At 34.4% G+C, this 18,490-nt stretch overlaps 1 pseudogene; it reads left to right on the top strand.

The window, feature by feature from the left end:
• Window positions 1-18,490, top strand: part of LOC108719654 — a 95,841-nt pseudogene that overhangs the window by 38,152 nt on the left and 39,199 nt on the right.

Genomic DNA, 18,490 nt, shown 5'->3' on the forward strand with positions numbered 1-18,490 from the left:
TATAATAAAATGTATATATTTACTTGTGTTATCTACTGTATATTGCACTCACAGCCCTTTTGGTGATAGCTCATTATTCACATCATTCCCTGCCCCAGTTTAGCTAACAATATAAGGTCCCTTTCACTTTCACAGAACACATTCGGGTCATTGTCACAAGGAGCCAATTAATCTGCCTGTATGCTTTTTTAAGAATGTGAGGAAGCCAGAGTACGAGGGGGAAAACCATGCAGAAACATGGAGAACATATAAACTCCTTGCAGAAGTTTGAAAATATACTCTGGGTCTTAGTGTAGCAAGGCAGCATCAGTGCTAAGAAATAGATAGGAGAAGGTGCGCTGCTGGTTGTTGGATATCTAATTACCTAGAGAAAATGAAGAAGAAATTTCCCGACTCCCAATTTCCAATTACCCTACTCACAGGGTAATTGTCGGGTTGTGCGTTCTTACTAGCGATTCCGTGCTTGTCGTAGGTCTGTTAGATCACAGTGGCAGTGTACCTAACGGGAAAAACCAGGAACATGTGCAGGATTGTCTGTGTGTTGCTGGAGGAGGATGGGGGATTCAGCTTACCGGAAACTCTACTTGGGAAACGTCTAGTAACCTGATGGAGGGTATTCAGCGATACGATCTCCCTTCGGCAAGGTACTGATCAGGCGGTCATCGATGCCCCGGTCTCGATCGTTGGGTCCAGGGGGGGAGGGTTCAGTTGTAGGCGGCTGTAGTGTTGGTTTACAGTGTTTGTGGATGGCGGTCATCTCCTCGTGCACAGCGCTATAGATTTCAGCGTATGTTCCACTAACAATTTCTTTAGGCAGCATTAAATTTACAAAAAAAAATTTCAATTTAAAAGTTCTTTATTTTAAGAACAGACTGAGTAGCCCAACGCGTTTCGTATGAATATACTTCCTCAGGGGCAATTACCCATACAACCTTTCAAAGCTATTTATCAGGTTGGTGGGTGGTTATAACAATTTACATAATTGGGATAATCAAGACAATTAGGTGGGGGCAATTAACTTGCAATAAATTAGGGAAATGTCTGTTTCATTACAAGAATGGTTTAAAAAGAAAAATCAATATGTTACAATCTTTCATGTACATACGGTAAATGCAAATATTCTATTAAAAACAGAATTATAAAACCAAACGAATTATTCATTTAAAAAACATTTAAGGTCTGTTTCGATATTTAATCCTCTCGGTGTAATTGTTTTCAATTTGTGGATCCAAAATGTCTCTTCTTTGGATATTAAGTTGATCATGTCACTACCACGCCAGTGGACTTTTTTCTGCATTATTCCAGCATATGTAAGCAGGGAAGGATCAGAATTATGATGAGACTTAAAATGGGCAGATGAGCTATGTGTTAAGACACCTTTTTTAATGTTATTGATGTGCTCTCTTATCCTAAATTTTAAATTCCTGCCTGTCCTTCCTATATATTGTAGCTTGCAAGGGCATTCAAGTAGGTAAATGACATTAGTACTGTTGCAGGTTAAAAAAAATTTAATGTCAAAGGATTTATTTTTATATTGGATTTTAATTTAAAAATCTTTTTTTGATTGTTTTTACAGGTCCTACAGGCTTTACAGTCTTTGCAGGCAAAGAATCCTTTCTTTTCTTGTGGAAAAATTGTTTTATATCTCTTTGTTTCACAGGTATGCAGCTAGGTGCCAGAATTTGTTTCAGAGTCTGAGGTTTTCTGTATAATATTCTTGGAAGTTCCGATAGATGTTCGGATAGATCTTTGTCCTTTCTTAATATGGGCCAGTGTTTTTCTAGAATTTTCTGAAATTAATTTTTGGACTGATTGTATGTTGTAATAAAAGGAATGAACTGTTTTTTTCTCTTTCTCTTTTGTTTATTGGGTTAAGCATTTTTTCTCGATCTTGCATATCACATTTGTTTTTCGCTTCAGCCACTATTCTCTCATTGTATCTTTTTTCTCTGAATTGTTTTCGTAAAGTTTCGCATTCTTGTTCGTAATCTTGTGTCTTACTGCAGTTTCTTTTTGCTCTGTTCAGTATTAGAAAAACAATTAGTTGTTTGAAGGTGAACCACCCCTTTAATTACACATGTCCAGGGAACCTTAATAAAGACATTAGAGTTGTTATAATGCCCTGCACATGAGCCCACTGTATAATTAATGTTCCATATGTTAGTAAATGTATGGGGGAAACTGGTTAACCAAAAAAAAATTTTTTAAGGACTTTTGCAGGCTATCACTCTGAAAAGAGGAAAAGAAACCAGCATTTTTTGAACTTTGAGGCTTTATCCATTTAAGAATATGAAGTAAGTAACAAAAGATTGAGAAAGATCTATGCACTCCAGTGCACTTCGCCTGGTCTGAGCTGGCAAAGGCAAGTCTGGCGAAAGAGGTAACGTTCAGTAAAACCGCATTTTAGTGAATTCACGCGAATGAGCGCTGGTGCCTATCTCTTTCACTAGTGAATTGGTACCTGTGCCCGTTAGTAAATCGGAAATGTCCCGGTGGGCGGTAACGCTGCGAATTATCGCCATTGTTTGCCACATCGCCCTTTAACAAATCTGCTCCATAGTCTTATTGAAAAAAATGATGGTTCATTGAAAAGGGGCTTGCTTTAATGAATTGGTTCAATGAATAGGGCTTGTGTTGAATATGATTTTTGACTATTATTTTAATTAGGAAATAACTACTGTATGTTTTTTTCTTATTTTTTGCTGTAACATTCTATGTTTTTTCCAGGAAAATCAGAAACAATCAGCAGTTTACGGAAAAGCCCTTTGTATAATGAGCTTATCACAAAGCCTAACAAAGGCTGCAGCTGGTGGAAGGGAGGGCTTCAGTGGACTGCTGAAAGTAGAGTATACTGTACATATATTTATATGTGTTTGTGGCATTTTTCCTTTATTTGCAATTAATTTTGTAACAATGTATGTCTGCTTTGTTTTCAAATAGGGTTCGTTATTCCCATTACTATTTACATTATAATTTTAATGTTGCAACCCTTATTTCCTCTATCATCTAGGTGTGCATTAAAGTTACAATTATTAATTATTAATAATTATGTAACCAGATCAGGCCTAGAAGATCAGCTGCTCAGATGATTTTTTTCCCTCTGAAAGATAACAGGTCAAAAACTGTTTCCATTTTTTCTTCCACACTATCAAAGACACAAAAATAGGATTAGAGAAGTAATCCTATACTTTCAGCATTTTTGACACCTTCATTGTTCTTTTTCTTTTCTGTGCAGCTGCAAGCACTGGTATAATTTCAATCAAGAACACAATTGCCTGGCACTATATCTGTGCAATGAAATGTCTAATGTGAATGTATACAAAAAAGTGACAAAATAAAAGCAAAAAAGCATCTAAGTTTTCAAATATTCAGTGTCCCCCTCCCCAGTCATATTGTCTGTGAGCAACATGCACTTAAACAAAAAAGCTACTGCGCAGATAGGTATATTTTCTATACATATGACAAGAAAAAATAAGATACACACACTCACACACAATTATTGATACGCACATATTTACCTTTCTAACAATCATAATCTCAAACAGAAACAGGTGAGGTATGAGGAAGTACATGTTTTTTAGTTAGCACTAGTACTATAGAATTCAGGAATGGAAAACAAATAAAGAACAACTAGAGAATACCTAAAAACAGTCCTTGTTTTACATATAAACATGCATATTACTGGCAATTGCTTTATACAGATGTATTTTGACTTCACTTGTTCACTTTTAATATATCAAGCATGCTGTGTAAGTAGACAGAGTCCATTTTCTAAAGAATGTATAGGCAGACTGAATGCATTATGAGTTCCCCCTCTGTTATTTGTGAAGGTTAAAGGGGAAATTAAAGTGTCACTAATGGAGAGAACTGTGCATTATGCATCTGGACTTGATTTAGTTTAACATGGTCTAGGTAATGCCTATGCACTGCTATAATTTAGACACACCTCCTTTCATTTATACACTATTGGACTTTTCATGCACAGTGGGTTCAGACTTCTGTCAGTGGCTAGTCAGGGAAGATAATGTTCCATATGAAAGAAGGTGCTGGTGTAAGAGCCATGCCCAACAATAACAATTACATAGGTGCTGAAACTGGAAAAATGCATGTCCACAGATATAATAATGCATGTCATAATTTCACAGATATCTTGATTTTTAATCAGATTATTCAGTTCACCCTGCGAAGTAAGAAAAGCCTAACTGGTTTCATAGGACAAAAAGGTCACTTCGTGTAATTATTGTAGTTTGACAACAGGCAATCTGAAGGCTTTATTAAAGTATATATGTGTTATCAGTGCAGAATGTTTCTTTTTTTGTTCATATGGAGTTGAAAAGAGCACATCACTAAAAATAATTGGTTTTTCCATCATCTGTACTTTTTTCAATAAAGGCTGTAATGGTGACATTGTATCTTTTCTATGTTTGTCTGTAAAATACTAACAAAGCAACAAATATACTTTTTATTTTCAAATGACGTTGTACGAATTGAAAGGCCAGATTTAGAGGAGAATAGAAACCAGCTTATTACAAGAATAAGCACTGATAAGAATCAGATGAAAGCTATAGAGGAGAGAATTCTAAAGTTATTGTTTACATCAGAAGGAAATATTCTGGACAATGAAGACCTTATCAACACATTACAGGAATCAAATGTATGTTGCTGATCCACCCTTTCTTTATCAAGGCTTTTGATGGGACTACAGTATGATGCTGCTTTTGAAAAGTAAAATATCTTAGACAAATAATGCACTTCATAGAGTTCACCAGAAAACACAATATTTATTTTTATGAAAAAATCCAGATATATATTTTATAATAGTGTCTGAACTAGAATTTGTACAGTTTGTGGAATCTTCTGGAGTCAAAATAGGCCAAGAATGAAATAATGACCTGGTGTAAACACAGATAGCAAGGGCACTTTGGAAAAGAAAAAAAATCAGTGGTGACCCTTATAGACTTGCAGAAGAGACTTTTTACTTGAATCGGTGCAAATGGCCTTCACGCTGAGGACATTGTGGCTGTGAAATGCTCTTTTGGGTGATATTGATATTGCTATAAATGCCTTTAAGAGGGACTTTAATAATTTAATGGGCAGGCATAGTATCCATGATCTTAAGTGCTACAGTTTTGCATATGGATATAGATATGGACCTCATGGCGCAGGGTTTAACAGTTTGTTAAGATGTTTAACATTTAAATAAAATTAAGTTTTTTTACCAATGATTTGATGACCAAGCGATTCCTTGATGTGATCCGAAGAGTGCACTGTCCAGGATTTTGGTGTGGATGTGTACATATATCTATAAATGTTTATCTATAACTGTATATACAGCATGTATGAATATGTATAAGTGTGGATATGTAATATATAAAAGTATGGGATCTATTATCCAGAATGCTTAGGACCTGGACTTGTGATTTTTTTTGTAATATCAAATGTATATATATATATATATATATATATATATATATATATATATATATATATATATATATATATATATATATAGTGTATCCCATTAGAATTTGCCTAATAAAATAAATTGTATTTCAACTTTCAATGATTACACATTTGTGGTAACTGCTATTTAAAGCAGTATCTGTCACTTTGGATTTCCTGCCATGGCAGTTCTGCCTTTTAAAACAATGTAGCAGAAGCCAGCTTATAACAGACATGTGACAAAGCATGAAAGGCTGACTTCTACATTATTTCGAGACTCAGCAGTGCAGAAAGGGAAAGAAAAATACTGCTTTTGATTGTAACCATTTTACCCATCTACAAACAACTATAAAACCAATAAAACATTTTGGAATGTTATAGAATTATTTTTTCTTTCCCCTTTAACCTGCGTTGCAGTGTAAATCACTAACACTTTTGAATGGGTTGGGATGTGTTTCTTTAAATTTTCAAAAGACCCCTACATGTAACATGATATTGGCTGAAATGCTGTACATGCATTATGTTATGTGTTTTGGAGGGTGGGGAAATTAATCAGATTAAACTATAAACTACATCTTGGGTTCTCCTGGTGACACTATTCACCATGTTTTGTACCCACAATGCAGTGATTTTTCCCCACAATTGCAGTGTCTATAGACACAGTCCACAGTGGAACATTGTAATTACCACCAGCTCGAAGGTCCGGATTTACAAACCAGGTGCCCCTAGACTAGGTTTGCCACCTGTTCGGTTTTGACCCGAACAGTTTGGTTTTTCTAAGGCCTGTTCGGGTCTCAACTTTCTGTTCGGTTTTCAGCCTTGGGAAAACCGAACAATAATCTGGCCAAACAAAAAACAATTAAATACCAAGATATTCACCTTGACATGGCTGAGTTATTATGAAGTGCAGTTAATTGCCTGTTATTAAAGAAACAGAAATAAGCAAATCAATTAAAAATAAATCGTTTTTCTAAATGAGCATTTAGATTACTGATTTCTGTATAATAGATCCCATACCTGTAATTAAAGGATTAGTCTTCTCAGTTTGTCAAAGGGCTGTCTGTTCAAAACTGTCCCATTTAAAATATTGCGAAATCTGGATAGAAATCCAGCCAGTTGCATGTAATAACCCTGATGTAATAACCCTGATCCAGCATCATAACTCCACAACATCATTGTGGTTGCCTCTGATGACATCATACCCACCCCAAGATCACTGCTCCACCTCTGGTGCTATCTGCGATGCTGTTACTGTCTGTGTCCCCCTCCTACTGTCTGTGTCCCCCTCCTCATTACCATCCCTGTCCCCCTCCTTGTCCCCCTTTCTGTGTGTGCACATATACATGTATGCGCACATCTTGAACAGTCAGGTCTGACGCAGCATTGGAGACTGTCATGTTGTCTCCGTGGCTCTGAATTAATCCAAATGTGGCTGGGCGGCATGCCACACCTGAAATCCTGCTTCCCTAGGCCCAGGCCTTTGTGGCCTTGCACAAATCTGGGCCTGGGTGGTAGTAGCTCTATGATCCCCCTGAGTCAGTAGGCCCACTTGAACATGATTTTAATAGCTTTAGAATTACAATAAATTCAAACCATCATCAAATTTGTAATGAATGCATATTGGAAAGTTGCTTAGATTACATTTTTTTTCACTTTTTTTCAAATAGTTTTCAACCCCTTTGAATTTACATTTTATTTCACATTATCAGATTATCTTTTTGCTCTCATAAAAGAGAATATGCATATTTTGCTTTTTAAATATTTTTCTAAATGGGTTTTTACATAGCCTACTGGTTTAGAAACTCCATTAATTCAAGTGAAAGTATGAAACATGATCATTAATAGCTCTGCACTGCATATAGTAGTATATATTACTAAACCATATACTGTATACTCTAAAGTGAAAACATTTTCAGTTTATGTCTTCATAAATATTTTTTCCTTTTAATAAACTGCCTGGGTTTTGGAGAATAGTAAACCCATCTTATATTTTAATTTTAAACCTTCTCATAGCCCATAACTTTGAACAGAATGTGCACTCTGCAACACTGTCATGAACTGACTGCCATATGCGGTAGGTTCTAAATTTATGCATTCTATTCCCTGCTATGGGGAAATGCATTGCCCTGTAATAAGATTTATTTAATTCCATAGTTTTTTATGTAATGTTTTGTTATCGTTGGAGTTTTTTTTAAATGTATTTCAACTATTAACCATTCACTATTCACTTCAAGAGAGTAGATGAATATAAAGATAAGTAATAAAAAGTAACAATAACAATCCAACAGAGTCGTTTTTTTTTTTTTGCTGCTAGGTCAGTGACCCCCAAAACAAGGTTTCATTTTAAATTGCAAGCTAGTAAAAGTAGAAGAAGACAAATACTAACTATATAACTATAAAACATACATGAAGCCCAGGTGAAAAGTATATAAAATAGGGAATTCTGTGTTTTGTGTTTGCTTTGCTTATGTTTATACAGAAGTGAGGTGTGTGACAGAGCTCCCTTTTATCAAGCTCATATATCCAAATCACATCAGGTACCATCAAAACAAGATTGCTAGAAGCTGAAACCACAGAAGAAAACATCAATGCTGCCCAGGAAAAATACAGAACAGTAGCTACCCAGGGATCTGTTATTTACTTTGTTATTGCAAGTTTATCAGAAATAGATCCAATGTATCATTATTCACTGAAATATTTTAAGCAAGTAAATTGATTTTTTTTAAAGATTTTGTTGTAGGCATACCACAGATGCAATTTAGCACATTTTTCTCCTTTTTTAAAAAAAATTATGCCTTGCCTCAGGCCTTTCTTAGCTTTACAATTTGACATGCTAGGATTTGTGCTCGTAGATGTTTCTCTCAGAACTCTAATATGATAAATCACCGTACAAGGTTATAAATAGTGCAGTGTACCATTGTACTGTATCAATGAGATCACTCACACTACAGTGCACAGTAGCTCTACAGTATATATATATATATATATATATATATATATATATATATGGTGTATGCCATAACCCTGTTGTGCACATTAAAATTTGAATAATGCATGGGCCCAAGTATGGTTATTGTGGGTTAGCTGAATACTATAAATGTCTTTAACTTACATCAGTCACCAAATGCTAAAACACACAATGCTCCTATTTATTTCAAGGCTTTTATATAACACCTTGGGCTATGGCAACACTGGACATTTGTCACCACATTTCTTTTTGAGAAAATCCATTAACTGTTGGTGATGGTTTTCTATAGTTTATAGTTGCTGTAGATCACTTCACATATAATGCTCAGGCAAGGCTATTGCCTAAAAATGTATGGCCAAATTCTTAAGGTATTAATGTCTCATAAACAGCTGTTTCGCAGAGCAAATTGTGTAGAGTATTATGGAAACAGGCTTTGCTAAAGTCATTATTTATGAATTTTAAGAAACAGTTACCCTAACCTTTGCTAATACATGAAAATGATATAAGCAGGCTTTGTTACTGTTGTATGATATTGCATCATATTGGAAATGCTTGTATTTTCTCTTTTATTTCCCTACTGAATGTTAGCTCAAAAGAAGATTTATAAAGACGATGATATCCAATCTGTATACAAGGTTCATTACATTGCCATAATTGTATTACATACTGAAAACGGATGTTCATTATTTAAATGCTGTTGACTCATGAGGCCTATGATATGCAGTGATTGCAACATTAACTTAACATAATGGCTTTATGGTTCTTTACATGACATTTCAATATATTTCTTCTTTTCCTACAGTTATTTAATATGACAATTGAGGCTGCAGAAAAGAGTAATGATCTTGATATACCCCTGGGAACCCTGTTTAGCTAGACTTTGTTTTCAGCTTATATCAATGTTTCACAGGGTCTTTGAACAACACAAGCTTATTTACAGTTCTATGCTCTGTGTGGAAATCATGCAATACAATGGCGAGATTACTCAGACAGAATGGAATTTTTTCCTCCGAGGTGCTGCAGGCTTAGATAAGGTGAGATTTTAATGATTTTATGGCACATAAATTTTGATATTTATGATTATTATTTTTAATAGGGAATGAAAACTGTATGTTAAAGTAAGTATAAAGTATCCATATAGGAGTAGTTATAACCAAATTTTACAAACCCTAAAATTTAATATACAACTTTGAACAAAATTAACCACATAATTGATACACAACAAAATTATTCTTAAAATTGTAAACTAGATCAGTTTTGTAATTAGTGGATGGTGTTACATAGCCATAGGCCACCGCTTCACGGCTGAAACGGGAGGGAAGCTCTGTGGGTGAAGGGGTGGGCGATCAATGGAGCCTCTTTCTGGGGTAGAATTTAATGCAAACTTTGGTGTGAACCTATTCTAAGTACCACTATTCGTTTCTGTTAATGGAACAGTGGATCAATTTTTGATACCACCTAATCATACATAATCATCTCCTTCTATGGAAATGGGAGGGTGCACCTGAGGGTGAATGGGTGGTGGAATTACTAAGGCTGGAAAGGACATTGGTGGTGGAATGGGCAGCTTAGTTTAACTTATGACTTTCATTGGCAGTTTGTGTGTAACCGATCTGGGTAATTGCCACTCTACTTACCCGTCTCTTTGTACCAGGAAACTGGGAGGGTTTGAACAAGGGTGAAGGGGTGGCGGACCAATTGGGATTCACAAGTGAGCTTATGCCAGGTTTGGCGGTTGAATTGGGTATGTATTTTCTTTAGACAACGAGATATTTGTCTTTATTACCCTATACCACGTTATCACTCTAGTGTTTTACTACAGACTATAGTGTTTCACTACAGACTCAATGAATCAGCCCTATACTCAATTTATGGTTTGCATTTATCACTTAACCTAATCTAGGTTCTTCGTCTCCCTATTCCTAACTTAATTTTAAATGTTCTCCTGGACTTACGATTTTATTTAATTTATTAGTAAAAGTTAAGTTTTAATATTGTTCCCTGAGTAATCGGGTTCTATGATGGGTTGGTGCAATTTCAAGGGTTAACTTTTTCTTCCTTTACTACTTATCTCTTGAATCCTGCACACCATCTACTGTTTCTCTCAATTGATGGGTGGTGCTCCCTCATTTTGTGTTTGATGGTGTTACATTTGGTAACATATAAATCATCTAAAACAAGTCAATAGAAATTTTTGGTGGTCCCTCACTCCAGATGTTAAAGGGTGTCCTCAACAGAGTAGTGGCCCTGTTCCGCCACAAAACTTCCAAATCAGCTTAAGAATAAACTCTGGAGACCCACAGCAAATTCAGTGTAGTTTATTTCTCACAACAATATCCTTCATCAGGTGCACAAGCTCTAATAGCCTTATACATTTTAGCAGAGGACATATCATCCATCATAATCTACCTTAATTTTTGATTCTTACATTCATAAATCCAAAAAAGTACACTGTCAGTAGAAACATAGAATCTTTATACCCAGGGGCAGATTGATCAAAATCCGAGTTCATGAAAAAAAATGCGGTCAAGGAAAAAAAAAACACAGACAAAACTCTTTTTTCTCTAATGCTAGCTTATTTAAGAAAAGACATGTCAAAATAAGTTGTATGACAGTGAGAATCTCATTTGTCCCATTCATTTTCAATGAGGCTGAAAATCTCAAATGTTTTAATAAACTGGGAAAATAAATAAAGTTGTCAGAGCACATTCCCATTAACAACCTCACCAGCTTTTACTTGCCAAGGTTTTTCTAGTGACTTTTCTTAGTTTTATTCTTTAATAAATGGCGACTATTCGAGGTTACAAAGAATATTCTCGAGTATATTCATACTTGTGTTTTTTCACTGCATTTTTTTTCTCGAATCGTGAAAACCAGGTAACATGTTAAAAATGAATGTTGCTTGGGTTGTACTGATTGTATTTAAGATAAATACTATAAATGTAATAGTTCTAGCTGAATTTTCATGATTTTTCACATGCTGTTAATCTAACAGCCTAAGCCTCAGGTTGCTCTCTTTGCATGCAGCTATGTCACTGAAGTCATAGAAACAAGAGACACTGTTTGCCATTAAAATGTCCTTGTAAATTTGCTTGTGTTTTCATGGCTTACAGTTTAATTATCATGCAAGAGAAACTTTCTACAGCACTTTAAGCATGAAATGTCATTCTGTCCTGATACATTTTCTTTCTTCCCTTTAGGAGCATCCACCTCAACCAGATGTGCCCAGGCTTTCTGACATGCTTTGGTATACCGTAGTTGTTGTGACTTGGAATAAATTCTTCCATGCTTCAAGTGAATAAAAAATGAAATATTGTCGACTCCTATTGTCATCCATTTAGGTAAGTTTAAAGTATTACCTTTCCATTTCTGAGATTTTGTGCAAGGATCATGTTATTAGGACATAACATTTAATATGTACAATGCTGTACTGAACTAGTCAGTGAAAGTTTGAAAAGATATACAGTATGTGCAGTATAAACATAACTTAAGAATTAAAATGAAAGGGGTTGCTGGAAAGTCTGCAAGAGGGGTTGCTGGAAAGTCTGCAAGAGATCTTTGAATATGAAATTTCAGAATCCGCTAAAATGTTTCATAATTATAAAGTTATACTATGTTTAGAATTCTTTACCATTCATGTCTATATTGCCTAGAACTTAGATAGTGTTTTTGCTTTTTAGGGAGTCTTGAAAGTCACATTAATACAGATTTTGCTGAGGGTTCCGGAAATCTATGGGATGAAAAACTCAACTTGTTTCAAAAGTTAATTCTTATTAAATCTACAATGGAAGAGAAGGTAAGTGTATAGCCTAGATTTATAAAGGGTAAAACTGTGGCTGTGTGGTTGTAATAAATAATAGGGTTATTCCAGTTCTAGATTCTAGAATTATGATCTATATCTATAAGTGAACTCGTGATATTATGTATTACATTTGAAAATCTTGCCCTAAATAGACATTTATGAAAGTGTAAATTAATTATCTGTCAGTATACTTATTGCTGCTATCGGACTATAGTTGCATGACAATGCAGTGTGCGGAAAATCTAAAAATTGCAACATTTATGGCATTAAATTAGTGGATTACGCAAGAATGCTTACATTTAAAAGGGTGGATCATGTAGGGATTTATTTTTCAGACATTATTTTCTTTTTTTTTTAAATTTTACTTATGGTGCAGGTAGTCACATTTGAATTTAATGTACAGCTTCAGTGTTATTTACTACATTGCAATCATCTTTTCAGTCTTTTACCAAAAAGTATCTAAATTATTAAATTAACATCTGTTTTTAAAACAAACCAAAAAATGTTTAAAGACTACAATGACAATGTGAAATAATAGAACTTTAAAAATAAAGTTACTAGGCCCGAGTTAAGGATATCCAGCTGATTATCCAGTGTTACCACACATGTTAATGGCCATATTGAACTGGTCATTTTATGTATCCATCTGATCATCCCATAGTAGGGGGAAGCAAAGAAATCAATTTTTGGGTCAGCCACCCTATGGGTATACAAATGGTGTATCATTACATAATAAGTACCCTAACAATCTATTTGTGCATTACCCCCTTGTGACTGTGTTTTCTGAATCTAATATACTGGTAATTTGCAGGATAATGTAATCCTTCCTCTTGTTTGTGCTTTTTTTATTGAGATTACATTTCTAACATTACATTTCAATTGCAGGTTGTTTTTGCAGTCACATAATTTGTGATCAATACCCTAGGAAAGAAATTCATTGAAAATCCCCCTATTGATTTAGCAACCCTTTACCAAGATATGTCTCCAGCAACACCTTTAATTTTTATATTAAGTAGTGGCTCAGAGATTTGCAAAGGAAAGAGGATACTCTGAATGGTAAAAACTGTCTTGTTTTATGTGTTTAACATATTTACCAACAAATGTGCTTTAGCAAATTCACGTGAACTTTGAGGAATGACATCTATAGAAAAAAAATAGTAAAACAGTTATTTTAATCCTTTCTTGCTGAATACCTTTGATTTGATTTCTACAACACGCGGCATGGCATAGTTCCAAGAGCTATCCATAAATATAGACATCTCAAATCCACCACTGTATAAGTTTAAGTCAGATACTTTCAGCCAGCACTATAGATTCTGCCATATGTTGAAAATAAGTGGTTGATAATACAAACCCACCTAAATCTCAAAGGATGAGGAAAGGAAAATGCCAAAACATGTTCTATTTTAAGATGATTCTCAACAGGTCAATTGCTGCTACGTTGAGAGGCAAATATCACAAACCTATTCAAAATTATCCTCTTCATATAATAAATGTGTTATTATACACTGCAGTGGATTTTGCCCTTCCATCTCAAGTAGTACTTTAATACATATTCTCAAATATTATTTAGAGAGGATAAATATTATCCCACTGATCTAAAAATGTGCTTGCTTTTGTGAACAATGAATCTATAAATCCAATTACTTTAATAAATTACAGTTGTATAAAATGTATGTAGTATTCTGGACATTTATTCTTTTTCACACAGTGTGTCCTTTATTATAATTTTTTTTTAATTTCTTCCATGGTTCAGTCCACTTCCCTTGGACAAGAATTGTCATTTAGCTGGATGCTGCCTATGGAAAAACTAATAAAGAGTTTTACAGAACCAAGTATGTTGGCTGCTGAGAGGCATACCTTAAATTGTGATGGGACAAAAGAATATGTTCTTCCCTTTCTCCAAGCATATTTCTTAATTGCGATTTGTCCTTTTAAAATTGGCATGCCAATTAATTGACTTATCTGATCTGGCACTTTCCAAAGTGAAACATGAAAATCATCTGGCTGTTAGAAACAGTGAAACCAGCAGCCAGAAAGTAGTACTTGCCAATACTTCTAACAAAACAAAAGTTATTTGTAATAACAAGTTCCCTTCTAATCAATACAGTTTAGCAGTGAAAATTATTTTAGCAATATACCATGCTCATGAAATGTAATATCTTTTTAGTGTTAAACGGTGGTTATTTTACAAAAATTGATTTGTGACAGATATAACATACAGACAATACCTGCAACATCTGACATGTTTTATATCTATTGGGATTCAGTATGCTCACAAATTAGCCTAGAATAATAGAATGTACAATTTTGGGGGTTCACAATGATGTGCCTGCTTCTATGATGAATTGGAATCAATTTAGGTTTGTATAAAATCATTTGGCCTGTTACCTTGTGCCTGTATAGAATCAAAATTGTGTTTTATACTATTACAAAGTGGCTATATTATGCCATATATACATTTCTCTGCACTCATGGGTCTTATACTGTAGATGTCATCGTGACCACATAAAAGAGACAAAGAAGATAAATGAATAATTAATCTCAAAGTGGTATTATTTGTGTAAAGTGACTCAAAATATACAGAATGTGAGCTTAGCCATTAATATTGGTTCCAAATTTAAGAACAGAAGAAAGTTTAAGTTAATACAATATGCCAGTGTGTAGTTTAGTAGCAGGAGCAGTGCAATCTCAAAAATACACCACACTCAAAGGTCTTGTAGCATAGAACTACTATTTGAAACTAGTTATAAATTATTGTAGTGAGACAGCCTTTATATTTTTCATGTTTGAATTTGCACCTTATTGGCTGTACAAACCTTTTCTCCTGCAGGAGTCAGTATTAAGTCAGCAGTCGTTGCATGAAATAAGTACTATTACAATATAAATAAAGACATTCTTCCTTTTTTTAAAATTGGAACCAAAATTAATGGTTAGCCTATTTATGTATATTCTGTGCCACAGCTGGCATATTTTACTTTGCACAAATATTGTTGTTTTGTGTTTTATTGTGCATTTCATATTGTTTACTCTTTGGAGGTGTGTCTCACTTTGATATGCTGACATCACTGGTTGGACCTTACCCTTTGTTTCCGGTTTATATAGAGAGAATTTTCTACTGCATTTCACTTTGCAATAGGCTGTGGATCCTGCCAAAACTTTTGACTGTGAAATAAACTGTTGAAAGGGGGGCCTGTCACCTTCTTTTTTTTTTTATTAACACATACATACGCATTATAAAGGTATTGGAAAATCTTAGTTGTCAATCATATATTGCCTGCCCTGCTGTCTATTACTTTCCATTTTGCACTTTCTAGATGTTCCTACACTCTTAACATACCCCCCTCCCACCTAACATCTAATTGCGTAGTTATTGCATGGGCATGGGCATCAAGTGCCCCATTCTCACACAAGAACCAGATTTTAGCATGATGCAAAACTTGTCTTAATAACAGTCTCTACAAAATGGCACCAGCCTGCCAAGACTGAACGATACAATATTTAAATAATTTATATAGTGTAAATGGAGTTTATTTTAGCTTGACAAACACAATAGGGTGGCATATCCCCTTTAAAGTATCTATATGATCTATAAGGAAGGTGTATATTTAAGATTGGATTAATGTTGCTGCTGAACTGCATCCAGGCACTGTGTTCTAGTTTTATGTAAGTGCTGACTTTTCTTGTGGAAAATATATACATATACAGATACGTCTATGCTTAGTATTATCATATTGTGCTAACTTAAACAGTGTAATGGTATAATGCACTACATTAAACTCTATTGTATAACATATGTATATTAGCTTTTTTGCTGTAACAGCACGTTAAAAAGCAAGGCATGTTTCACTTCCACAAATATATTCTTTACTGATGCAATCACCTTGGCCCTGTACCTGTGTACCAAGCAAAACTGTTTACTTGACATGACTTCCTATTTGCAAGATAAAGAAAGTGAGCATACGTGAATACTGAGCCAACACATTGCTGGTATAAATCAATCTCATTGTTTTATACAAGGCCAAACAACATTGGCCCTGAGCTTATCCTTGTTGTCAGAAAAAAATTTAATTAATCAAGCTTCACAAAGAGCACAGACAACCCTTGTCATTGTCATTTTATTTCAGCTGCTTGGAAAGAAAAAGCACAGCGTGAAATCAGTTTATTTACATTTTAGTTTGTTAGTATGGGTCAAGGTGACTGCTCTCACACTGTTTTAAACAACGTTCTCCAATGTTGCTATTTTTTTTATGTCACAGATGTCTCCATCAATGAGAAACTCAGACTGTTTTTAAGTTCTATGCCAAGCGGGACTTTTCCTGTCACTGTTCTCTCTGTGAAGGTAGGAAATGCTGCAGACAGTAGAGAAACTGATATTCAGTGAGCAAGTAGTTGGGAAAGCTGTATTGTATATTTATAAGGCTCAGCTGAAGGCTGCATTGTGCTTTTTATGTTTTAATCGTGTTTTAACATTTTTTTAATCCAAAAGAGGATTTAAGGGTAATCATTCCTCTTTAGCACTAGCAGCAGGGGAAAAGGGTGAAATCAATAGTGTAACAGGCCCCCCTGCAAAAAAAAAACAAAAAAAAAAAAACTCCAAAGGATCCCTGTGCACTGTTGCTCCTTCCAGGGCCCACCCTCCGTCCACCTGGTGACTTTCACCCCCCAATCCCTGCCTGTTCGCCCCTGGGTAAAATATTTGTTTAGGGAGACTACCAATAAAAAGTCTTTGCAATGGAGAACATTTAATTATATATGAAAGTTGATCTCTCTTTGGGGAGGCTATGCCATCTCTTTTTATTCTATGCTTATAACCTAACATAATATTTTGCTTAACTTTTTTGTTGTCACTCAGCAGTTAGGACCCTATATATATATATATATATATATATATGTGGGTTTTTTCTATTATTACTTGACTACTGATTTTTTTTACATGACTTTGCTAAACATCAGTCTTCTGGACTATAGTAGAATTGAGACTATTTCAGAGCATGATTGGCTGCCATATGCACTGCATTTAAAGGAAATGACAACCCTAAAAATAATTGTTTTGCCTAATAAATGAAAACATAATTTATATCAACTTTGCAATACAGATTCATTAAAAATGTTCTATGGTTTTAAAGTTAATTGTATATGTATTTCTATTGGAAGCAGTGTTTGTCCCTTTTTATTCTCTGCCCTGATGGCTCAGGCTTTTAAAACAATGTAAAACAATCCATCTGATTTATATACCTGTCTGTTGGGGAACTAAGACTTTTGCAACATTGTAACAAGTAACAACCAGAAGTTAAGCAAGTGCATAGCAATTGTTTTTACAAATAACGTTAAAAAGCACTGTTTATTGAATGTATATTTGAAAATTGCTTAGAATTAAGTTGTCTTTAATTAGCAAAATTTTTATTTTGGGGTTGACTTGCCCTTTAAAACACAACTGTTTATATGCTGAATATACAGCGAAGCTTTCACTGTGTATGCAAACACTTTTAATCCTCTTTCTTTTGTTTTACTTAACCAGCTTTTATACCTTGCCCTTAAGTTTAATTGTTCAAAATATTGACTTTTTTACTTTTCCATTTAATGAAAATTAATTCATGTGAAGCTGTGTGCCTAGGAGCACAAATGGCCATTTTACTGCATAGCATTCAACATTTTAATTGAGATGATTGGAAGTATAATTGTGGTCATTATGTTGTAAAAGTATTTTCGTAAAATGATTTTCACTTTATCAGTTTTATATTTTCATGTTTGCAGTGTTATTTCTGACTTGATTTTGCTGAATATTGAAAATAAAAAGAGCATTTTCTTTATATTGACAGATTTAATCTGAAGTCCTCAATATCAAAGCTTTTTTAACCCATGGGACACAGATACAGATCATACAATTTACTTAAGCACATATTTTCATATATGTATTAAATACTTTTTGAGGAGTATATTTTTAAATGTATTTAATGTTTTTTTTTCACATTCCCACTAATTGCGACTGGTTTGTGTAATGCATAAGGCAAACATAGGTGTGAAGGTCAAATTATTGGATTTGTGCACATCACAGTCTTTTAAACCATGAATGCTGCTGATGTCCTTGACCTGTTGGTAGAATTACAAGCCAGTCTGATTGTACCCTTGTTGTTACAAAATGTAAACATTTGTCTCTACAGATTTGTCATTAGTGGTCAGGAAGACATTCCTAATTACCAGTGGTTCTCTGGTTCCTTAAATGACTAGTACCCAGACTGCAGTAAATCAGAATGAAATAATCACTAATGATTTCA

The sequence above is a fragment of the Xenopus laevis genome, chromosome 1L (assembly GCF_017654675.1).
Source record: "Xenopus laevis strain J_2021 chromosome 1L, Xenopus_laevis_v10.1, whole genome shotgun sequence".
Classification (NCBI taxonomy): Eukaryota; Metazoa; Chordata; class Amphibia; order Anura; family Pipidae; genus Xenopus; species Xenopus laevis.